The sequence below is a fragment of the Limulus polyphemus genome, unplaced genomic scaffold (genome assembly GCF_000517525.1).
Source record: "Limulus polyphemus unplaced genomic scaffold, Limulus_polyphemus-2.1.2 Scaffold8650, whole genome shotgun sequence".
NCBI lineage: Eukaryota > Metazoa > Arthropoda > Merostomata > Xiphosura > Limulidae > Limulus > Limulus polyphemus.
The window spans coordinates 18,839-27,665 of NW_013674260.1; the positions used below are offsets into that span (position 1 = coordinate 18,839).

The following is an 8,827-nucleotide window of genomic DNA, read 5'->3' on the forward strand; positions in this document are numbered from 1 at the left end:
AAGTATGTAGTTAAAGTTTGCTATTGCAGTAAATATTATTTTTTTTAGAAATGTGAAGCATGCGAAAGTTATAACACTTAGGTCTGCTCCTTAGATACGTCAGCAGTATTCTTATAGTTTTTTTATTGATATATATTAGAAAAAAGAAAAAAGAAAATCTAGTGTCAGAATTTTGAATTAATCTACATCACGAGTTAAGACCAAGGTTAGCAGAAGAAACGTGAATATTAACATGCATAGTTATAGGTTCGCTCTTGGAAAGCAATAAGTTAAATAAATAAATAAATTTTGATTTAACATCTTTTAAAAATTAAAAAAAAATAAGAAAAAATATATTTAAAATATTACCAATATTAATACGTTTTTTGGTACTCATTACTGTAACTAGTTAAATTACCGAATATGTATGACGTAAGCGGAAAATCTTATTCAAGATTCATGATGCCACCATGTATGAGAGCTATGTTAACGTACTTTTTGTGAATTGTACTTTAATGAAACTTAATGAATAATGTTAACGAAGCTGAGTACATTTTCCAGCGTATGTATGCAAGAATTTTACTTTTTAGAGGTAAGAATGACAAAAAATATACTTACTTCGTTGTTTTTACATTCAGCAATTTGTTTACTGCGTGAAACCTTCTCAGTTGAAGTTCTCTTGCGTATGGCCTCGTTTTTGTTGGATTAATGTGACTGAGCCCTGAGAATGAGATAAAACAAGCGAAAAGATAGGCTGGACTGCTGAGTAAATTGTGTAATAAGATTTATTGTTGAATTTAAGGCTAGAAAAAGAAAGGAAAACCTAATGTTATCTATAAATTACATAGAACAGGCAAGTTAGTATATTATTTATGACTTTATTAACTTAATTGTTTTCAGTCGTATTGAAATTTATTGATTCATTTAAGGTTTTTCACAAATATTTTGTTTCTTGTGACACTTCATCAAAACTTGAAACTTAGAGTTTACTTGCTACCACTTCCTGTAAATTGTATAGTGCAGTGGTTCTTAACTTTTCTTTGGCTGTGACCCAAATTTTGGTTGTGGGGCTAGCTCGGCGATCCATGCCTTCAAATAAACCCCTTGGTGTAGCCACTGTTGGACTACAAAATAAAGTTCGGACATTCATTGGAGACCCTTGGTGATCCACTCAAAATGGCTTAGTAACCCAGTTTTGGGTTGCAACCCAAGGGATAAGAACTACTGATAATGGTATAGTGCAGGGGTTCCCAAACTTTGCCAACTGGTGGACCCCCTTCAACTTCTTTACTGTATTTGCAGACCACTTCCTGTTAAAATTAGTTTGTATCATGTGTAACTGGTGTATCATATACGTATTTTACTACCTCTACAGCTTGATAATAGTTTTAAGAAAAGAACAATGACAAGAGATTTAAATATGGAAAATAAAAAAAATATTACAACTTAATTTAATGTGAAGAATAATACTGCTTTGCTGAAACAATCTTGTGAATTTCTGGGTCATTGTCTGACAGTTTCAAAGGAAGATCTGGCTCCACATTTATCGTATTTCTATACTTCAATTTTATATAAGCAAGTTGAGAGAAACCTCACATTTTATTTTATTTGTTATTCTTTCAGTAAATGGTAATTTCGTTAATTCGATGTATTATTGTGGACCCCCTTAAGTACAATTGCAGACCCCAGAGGGCCAGGGAGCACAGTTTGGGAACCTCTGGTATAGTGTATTGCTGTAGTAATGTTACAGTAAATGAACAAGAAAGGGGACCAAGTCTGTTATTTAGTTGTGAACATAAAATAGAAGAGGTAACTAGTGAAAAACTTACATCCAGCATCTTATAATTTATGTAAAATATGAGAGAGAACTGGTAAAGCAGACATTGTATATGAGAAAAGAGTATACTAAAACATCCAACTTAACACAGTAATTTTCTGATATTAAACTAAAACACTGTGTCTATTACTTTTAACTCCCTAAATTAATGTTTCTGAGATTTCTTATTTGAAAGTTTTCATTCATTTGCCATGGGTAGAGCTGAAGACTGATTTATTTTGTTCTGCTTAAGAAATGCAATTTTTCAGTAGTAAAAATGAGTGAAACAGTATTTTAGTCTGCTAAAGATACGTTTTAAATCTAGCAGAATATTAGTAACGTTAATTTGTAACAAGATTAAGGATTGTTATATTTTATCTTTATTTACGTTTCTGCACTTTCTGGTAAATTTTTTTTTTTTTTAGGAGTAACTGTTACTGCAGCTTTGATCTGCAGTTAAAAAGCAAAATCACTTAATCTAGAAACTTAAGAGATATAGGTAACAGTTTGATAATGTTTGTAAATTAGATCTTGTGACAGTATCAGTACACTGTTTTTTTTAACCTTGTAAGCAGTGACATGACATGTACTGTTAGCTGGATTTTTAGGATGACTGCTTACTTATAAGAAATTGTGGTAATAGTTCCATAAATAAATAAAGTTTATCAAGAATCCTGACTACTGTTGTCACTAGTATTCAATTTTTTGATAGGACTAAGTGGACGTGCCACACCTTGCTGTATTGTAAGTAAACTGTCAGAAGTCTGTAACAAGAGATCACTTTTGAAAACAAAAAAGTTACAGGTAATGTTTTGTATTTTATAGAATTTTGGGTAACTTCTAAGGATGCATGCCCATGTGTGTGTGTTTGTGTACATTATGTAATGAATCATTTTTTTTTTAAATAGAGAACTGATTGAGCATCACACCTTATATATAAAATATATTATAGACAGGTTAATGAAAGTGTAAGAACTTTTCCAGAAGAACAGTACAGGAAAGTCTAAAGAGAAAACAACAGGAAATGGGATTTCCTGTATCTTTTTTTTTTTCCAAGTGCTCGTTTTCTGTGTTATTCTTGTGGCTATAAATTGTATAAGTTTTCATACATTCTGTGGTTTCAAACTCGACATTTTAAAGTGAAAATTGTCAGCATACTTTTGTCTTTAATAACACGCATGAGATCCATGCCAAGTGGATAATTGTATTATGCAAACATGATAAAAAAATGTTCTTACTTAAAAAAAGTTTATATTACACACACAAAAAAAATGTGTTTGTGAAACATATTTTGATAAGTTGTAAATGAGTACCTGACCTAGAAGTAACATTGTCGAGTTGAAAACTGAACAGAAATAATTCCGTGGTTGGTTTATTTAAACTGTTACCTAGAAGTAAGAAGATTCAACTTGATTTGAAGTATGTGTATTAATAAGTAAGTAATAATGACTTGTTACAATGTCAATAGAGAGTTAAAGTATGCATTTTGTGAACAATTTTTAAAATAATAAAATTTCTTGTTTGTATGTAAATAAATATACAGTCTGGGATTTCATTATGTTAAAATGTTTTGCACAGTAAGTTAATATTTATGAGGAGTGTGGTGACTATGAGTGTTGTCCTGCACTCTTTCAAACGGCAATTTAAAAATCATAAACAAGAAAATGTTACTTGCACTTGTGATTAAAAAGTAAAGTCTTTTGTTCTTCTCGCGGCTTATAGTTTGTTCAACAGGTACTAACCACTTCATCTGATGTGAATCAGTACTCTGGTCATACTTACAGTAATCTTGTAATTCTTCTCAGATAAGCTACCACGAGTACCTGTATTCCTTTCGAAGGTAGCATCAATGAAATTGATATTTACTTTCTGATTATAGTTCAACTTTGTCACTGACAGAATGTGTGTAAAATAGAGCTACAGATAGGGTTTGGGGCCTGCGAGTAATTTAGTCTCCAATTTTGAGTCTTTGTGAGTAATATTTAGTATAAATAAGTTAGATGCAACATGGCCTTGAATTTTTTGAGTAATATTTAGTATAAGTAAGTTAGATGCAACATGGCCTTGAATTTTGTGAGTAATATTTAGTATAAGTAAGTTAGATGCAACATAGCCTTGAATTTTGTGAGTAATATTTAGTGTAGGTAAGTTAGATGCAACATGGCTTTGAATTTTGTGAGTAATATTTAGTGTAAGTTAGATGCAAGCCTTGACTTTTGTGAGTAATATTTAGTGTAGGTAAATTAGATGCAACATGGCTTTAAATTTTGTGAGTAATATTTAGTGTAGGTAAGTTAGATGCAACATGGCCTTGACTTTTGTGAGTAATATTTAGTGTAAGTTAGATGCAACAAGGCCTTGACTTTTCCATGTTGCATCTAACTTACCTACACTAAATATTACTCACAAAAGTCAAGGCCATGTTGCATCTAACTTACCTACACTAAATATTACTCACAAAAGTCAAGGCCATGTTGCATCTAACTTACCTACACTAAATATTACTCAAAATTCAAAGCCATGTTGCATCTAACTTACCTACACTAAATATTACTCACAAAAGTCAAGGCCTTTAACAGAGTGTTCTATTCAACGTGGTATTATGTATGTAACGTTATAAAACTATTAATTTTACCCGACAGTTCGTGGTAAATATCAGAAACGATATGCATTTTGGAGCAGACTAACGTCAATTCACAGACACATCTGAGTATAATGATTTCTACAGCACACAACAGAGTTGTAAGTTTTACCCAAAGCTTCCCACATTCCTACTAGGTACAACTAGTAAACTTGGAATAATAGTAAACAGTCACTTTTCTCAAGGATGGGCATGTAAGGTTTCTCGTTGTCCTACGGTATGTCACATTTGGTACCACCGTTAAACGAAACTTTCCAAATCAAATAATGCATGTTCCAAACGTTAACATTAAAGTGTGTATAGGATTTATAAAAAAAATCACAAAATTCAAAGCCATGTTGCATCTAACTTACCTACACTAAATATTACTCACCATGCACACTTTGAACCCCACCCATGTACATAAGATTTAAGAGATCTTAACTTGTCCCTGGAGTCATCCTGCCGGCTTCCTTTTGAACCTTTTCCAATGTATCATTATTTGTTATTCGATAAGGGACCAGAAGTGGGCACTAACAGCATTTGAAGCGTAACAAGTATTTTTATATTGAGAGGTGATTGTATCTTTAGCCTTGTAATCAATGTGAGCTCAGATACATCTTTAGAAACTGATTTCCATGTAACATAGAACTGTTTTGTTTTTTAATATGTAGAAATATCTGTACAAAATCTTGTTTAAAAAACCACTTGTTATTGTTCCATCTTTCCTACTTCTTAATGAAATATCTTATGTTGGAACTATAAAAAAAACTATTCTTTTTGTAACATTAGCTGTGATAAAGGGTGTGGGTTGGCTTTGTCATATAACTATCTTCAAAGGGTGTCGGCTGGCTTTGTCATATAACTATCTTCAAAGGGTGTGGGTTGGCTTTGTCATAGAACTATCTTCAAAGGGTGTCGGTTGGCTTTGTCATAGAACTATCTTCAAAAGGTGTGGGTTGGCTTTGTCATAGAACTATCTTCATAGGGTGTCAGTTGGCTTTGTCATAGAACTATCTTCATAGGGTGTCAGTTGGCTTTGTCATAGAACTATCTTCAAAGGGTGTCGGTTGGCTTTGTCATAGAACTATCTTCAAAGGGTGTCGGTTGGCTTTGTGATAGAACTATCTTCAAAGGGTGTGGGTTGGCTTTGTGATAGAACTATCTTCAAAGGGTGTCGGTTGGCTTTGTCATCACAAAGCCAACCGACACCCTTTGAAGATAGTTCTATCACAAAGCCAACCGACACCCTTTGAAGATAGTTCTATCACAAAGCCAACCGACACCCTTTGAAGATAGTTCTATGACAAAGCCAACCGACACCCTTTGAAGATAGTTCTATCACAAAGCCAACCGACACCCTTTGAAGGTAGTTCTATGACAAAGCCAACTGACACCCTATGAAGATAGTTCTATGACAAAGCCAACCCACACCTTTTGAAGATAGTTCTATGACAAAGCCAACCCACACCTTTTGAAGATAGTTCTATTGAACTATTTTAAAATCCGTACCATTCCACAAAACATTCTCCAATATTTCCTGCACATTGACTGACAAGGTTTTAACTTTCCATATGCAGTTTCCAGAAGCCACATTACTTTTTACAGTTGATTGCTGCTCCTATTAGGAATAGTGATGTTACTATTCAAAGATATCGGAAGCAGAAGTTGCTGGAAAAATTAGTTTCTACCCAATTCACTTTTTGCCCAAACAAGCAATCTGTTTTCTTAGAACACTTCTTGGAGTGTCATTAACATAAAATAATTAAATTTTTTCAATTATATTAATTTTATCATATTTTTTTTATGCTAAATGCTTCATTGTTTTCACTTTCTTGTATTATACGTTTTACTTTCACTTTTTATGCTTATTTTGTATTAAGTTTCTATGCAATAAAATGTTTTGTTTAATCATTATACATCTCGCATTATTATAAAATTATTTTTAGGAAAGTAATTGCAAGTTGACAATCGTGCCAAATGTGTCACATGTAAAATGTGTAATGTAATGCTTTGTTTTTATGTTCAACGAGATGCCAATAGGTTAGATAAAGAGGTATTCCCTGTACGCCATATCAGTTCTATACAAGGCTAAAATTTATAATATGAATGTATCACTGGTGATGATCTGGGAATCAATATATTAAATTTTGTGTGTGTGTCATAAGTGTAATAGTCATTCATTAGTGCTCACTGGCTGCTTTACCTGTGATCGGTAGTTACAAGTTAAGTAAGGTAGTAAACAACCTTAGTGGTTTCGCCATAAATACAAATATAAATTTCTTCAAATTTTCTGAACTAACAGAAGTACAGTTAGTATGTTTGTTGTTTCCTGAATGTTTTGGGTTTTCTTTCGTGAATATTTTTATAGAAGTTATTGTTGCAATAACTTTTAGTTGTAAAAATAAATGGCTTTACTGTTTTAAGTATTATTCTTTAATTTATAGACTTTCTCATGTTTTATTGAATAAAAAGTTAATTATTTAAAAGAATGCTTTTCAACTTATTCAAGCTTATTCTTATTCAACTTTTCCTGTGTGTTAAAACCTTTGTATATTTTTATTTCAATAGTAAGAATGGGTCAAACACTTTCTGAACCGGTAACTGCAAAGGAAACTTCTAGTTGTACGAACGAGTACGTGAAAGTGGGTGCCTCCTGCATGCAAGGATGGAGAATCAGTATCCTTCTTCATTTTCAGTTAGATTATTCCACGCTTGATGCTGATTAATATGACAATAATTTTTTTTCAGACACCACTGTAACAGATTTTTCACAAAAATTTACAGAAAAGTAATTTTACTTGTGTTATAGTAACGAAGGATTCAGTTTGTGAATTGTAATAACTTACTGTCTCTACTCGTATATATATATATGTGTTTGTTTGATAATAAACTGTTATAGCTTCGGATGTTATTACATTTGTGTTTCATATTTAGATTTATTTTGTTTTTAAAACACACATACTTGACCAACAATATTTATACATTGTTGTTGTTTTGTAGCATTCTCCTTTTGTGAATACTTACAAATGAAGTTGAGATTTGATAGAGATTTAGTAATGGCTTGCTAATATTTCGTTTATAAAATAAGAGGCTGAGTCTTGCTTTGTTGAGAAATTGTGTCATGAATAGGTTTGTAAAATCAGAGCCTGAAAGAGAGATGATGTTATGAATAGGTTTGAAAATAAGAACCAGAATTTTGCCTCATTGAGAAATACCATGATTAGATTTATAAAATTAGAACTTAAATCCTTCTGTATTGAGAAATTTATTTATTAGGTTTGTAAAATCAGAGTCTGAATTTTGTCTTTGTGTGAAATGTCATCATTAAACATACATTCTTGAAGTTCAAACAACAAGATTTGGTTCTGTTTGAAATTTTTAGACCACTAAATTACAACAATCAGTGGGCTGCCTGAACATTTATCAAGTCACATGAAACATTTCACTTTGAACACCAAATTCATTCAGTTTTGTGTGAAATTCAACAAATAATTTGGTTCCTATTATGAGTGTTACAGTCTTTCACATATATAGCTTAATTACTTGGATGTTGTTTAAGTTGTACTGAGTACTCGTAGTTTAAGCTGGTATTATATATATATATAGTTAAAAGAAACTTTATATTTGTTCCATTTGTTTTGTAAACTGACAGAGGTTTGTTAAAACCAGATTAGTTGTTAACTTTTATTTACAGGTAAACAAATATCTTTCGTTAGGTTTAACTAGTGTCGTCAGGTGGTTACATTTGAATAATGTAACAGAACCATTACATATTGTGGTATAAATGGTGATATAATGTTGCTAAGCAATAAAATAAAATACAAAAAATTAAAATAAATATAATATTACACCTGAATACTGGTTAATGGTAGGTTTTTGTTTCTTAATTATGAGAGCTTTTTTGATTTTTTGTTATTTTCTCTGGCAATGATTTTAACTTTTGAAGTATAAACAAAAGAGTGATTTATCACAAGGAAGGGTTTTCTAAATGTTATTTTAATTTTGTTGGGAGGTTTCTCCAGTGTTAGAATTACCATGGCCTTTACCTGTAATTTCGTGCAAGGTTCCTGAAGTGCTATTGTCTTGTGTGATACAGTTTCTTCAATTCTGAACCTGGAAAAATTTTCACTTCACTCAATTTTCCAATTTTCTGGATTTATTACTTAGATGACGTTTTTACAGCTTTTAAAGAAATTGTTTGTACTGTTTGTTTGGTTTGAAAGTAGATTTCAGACTACTGTTTGTTGCTTGGTTTGAAAGTAGATTTCAGACTACTGTTTGTTGCTTGGTTTGAAAGTAGATTTCAGACTACTGTTTGTTGTTTGGTTTGAAAGTAGATTTCAGACTACTGTTTGTTGTTTGGTTTGAAAGTAGATTTCAGACTACTGTTTGTTGTTTGGTTTGAAAGT

At 31.7% G+C, this 8,827-nt stretch overlaps 1 long non-coding RNA gene across 1 annotated transcript; it reads left to right on the forward strand.

Moving 5' to 3' along the window:
- The first annotated feature begins 230 nt into the window (after positions 1–230).
- Positions 231–7,129, forward strand: LOC106475485. Its single transcript, XR_001291819.2, has 3 exons — positions 231–571; positions 2,508–2,599; positions 6,987–7,129. It is a non-coding gene; the product is annotated as an uncharacterized LOC106475485 (long non-coding RNA).
- Positions 7,130–8,827: the final 1,698 nt, after the last annotated feature.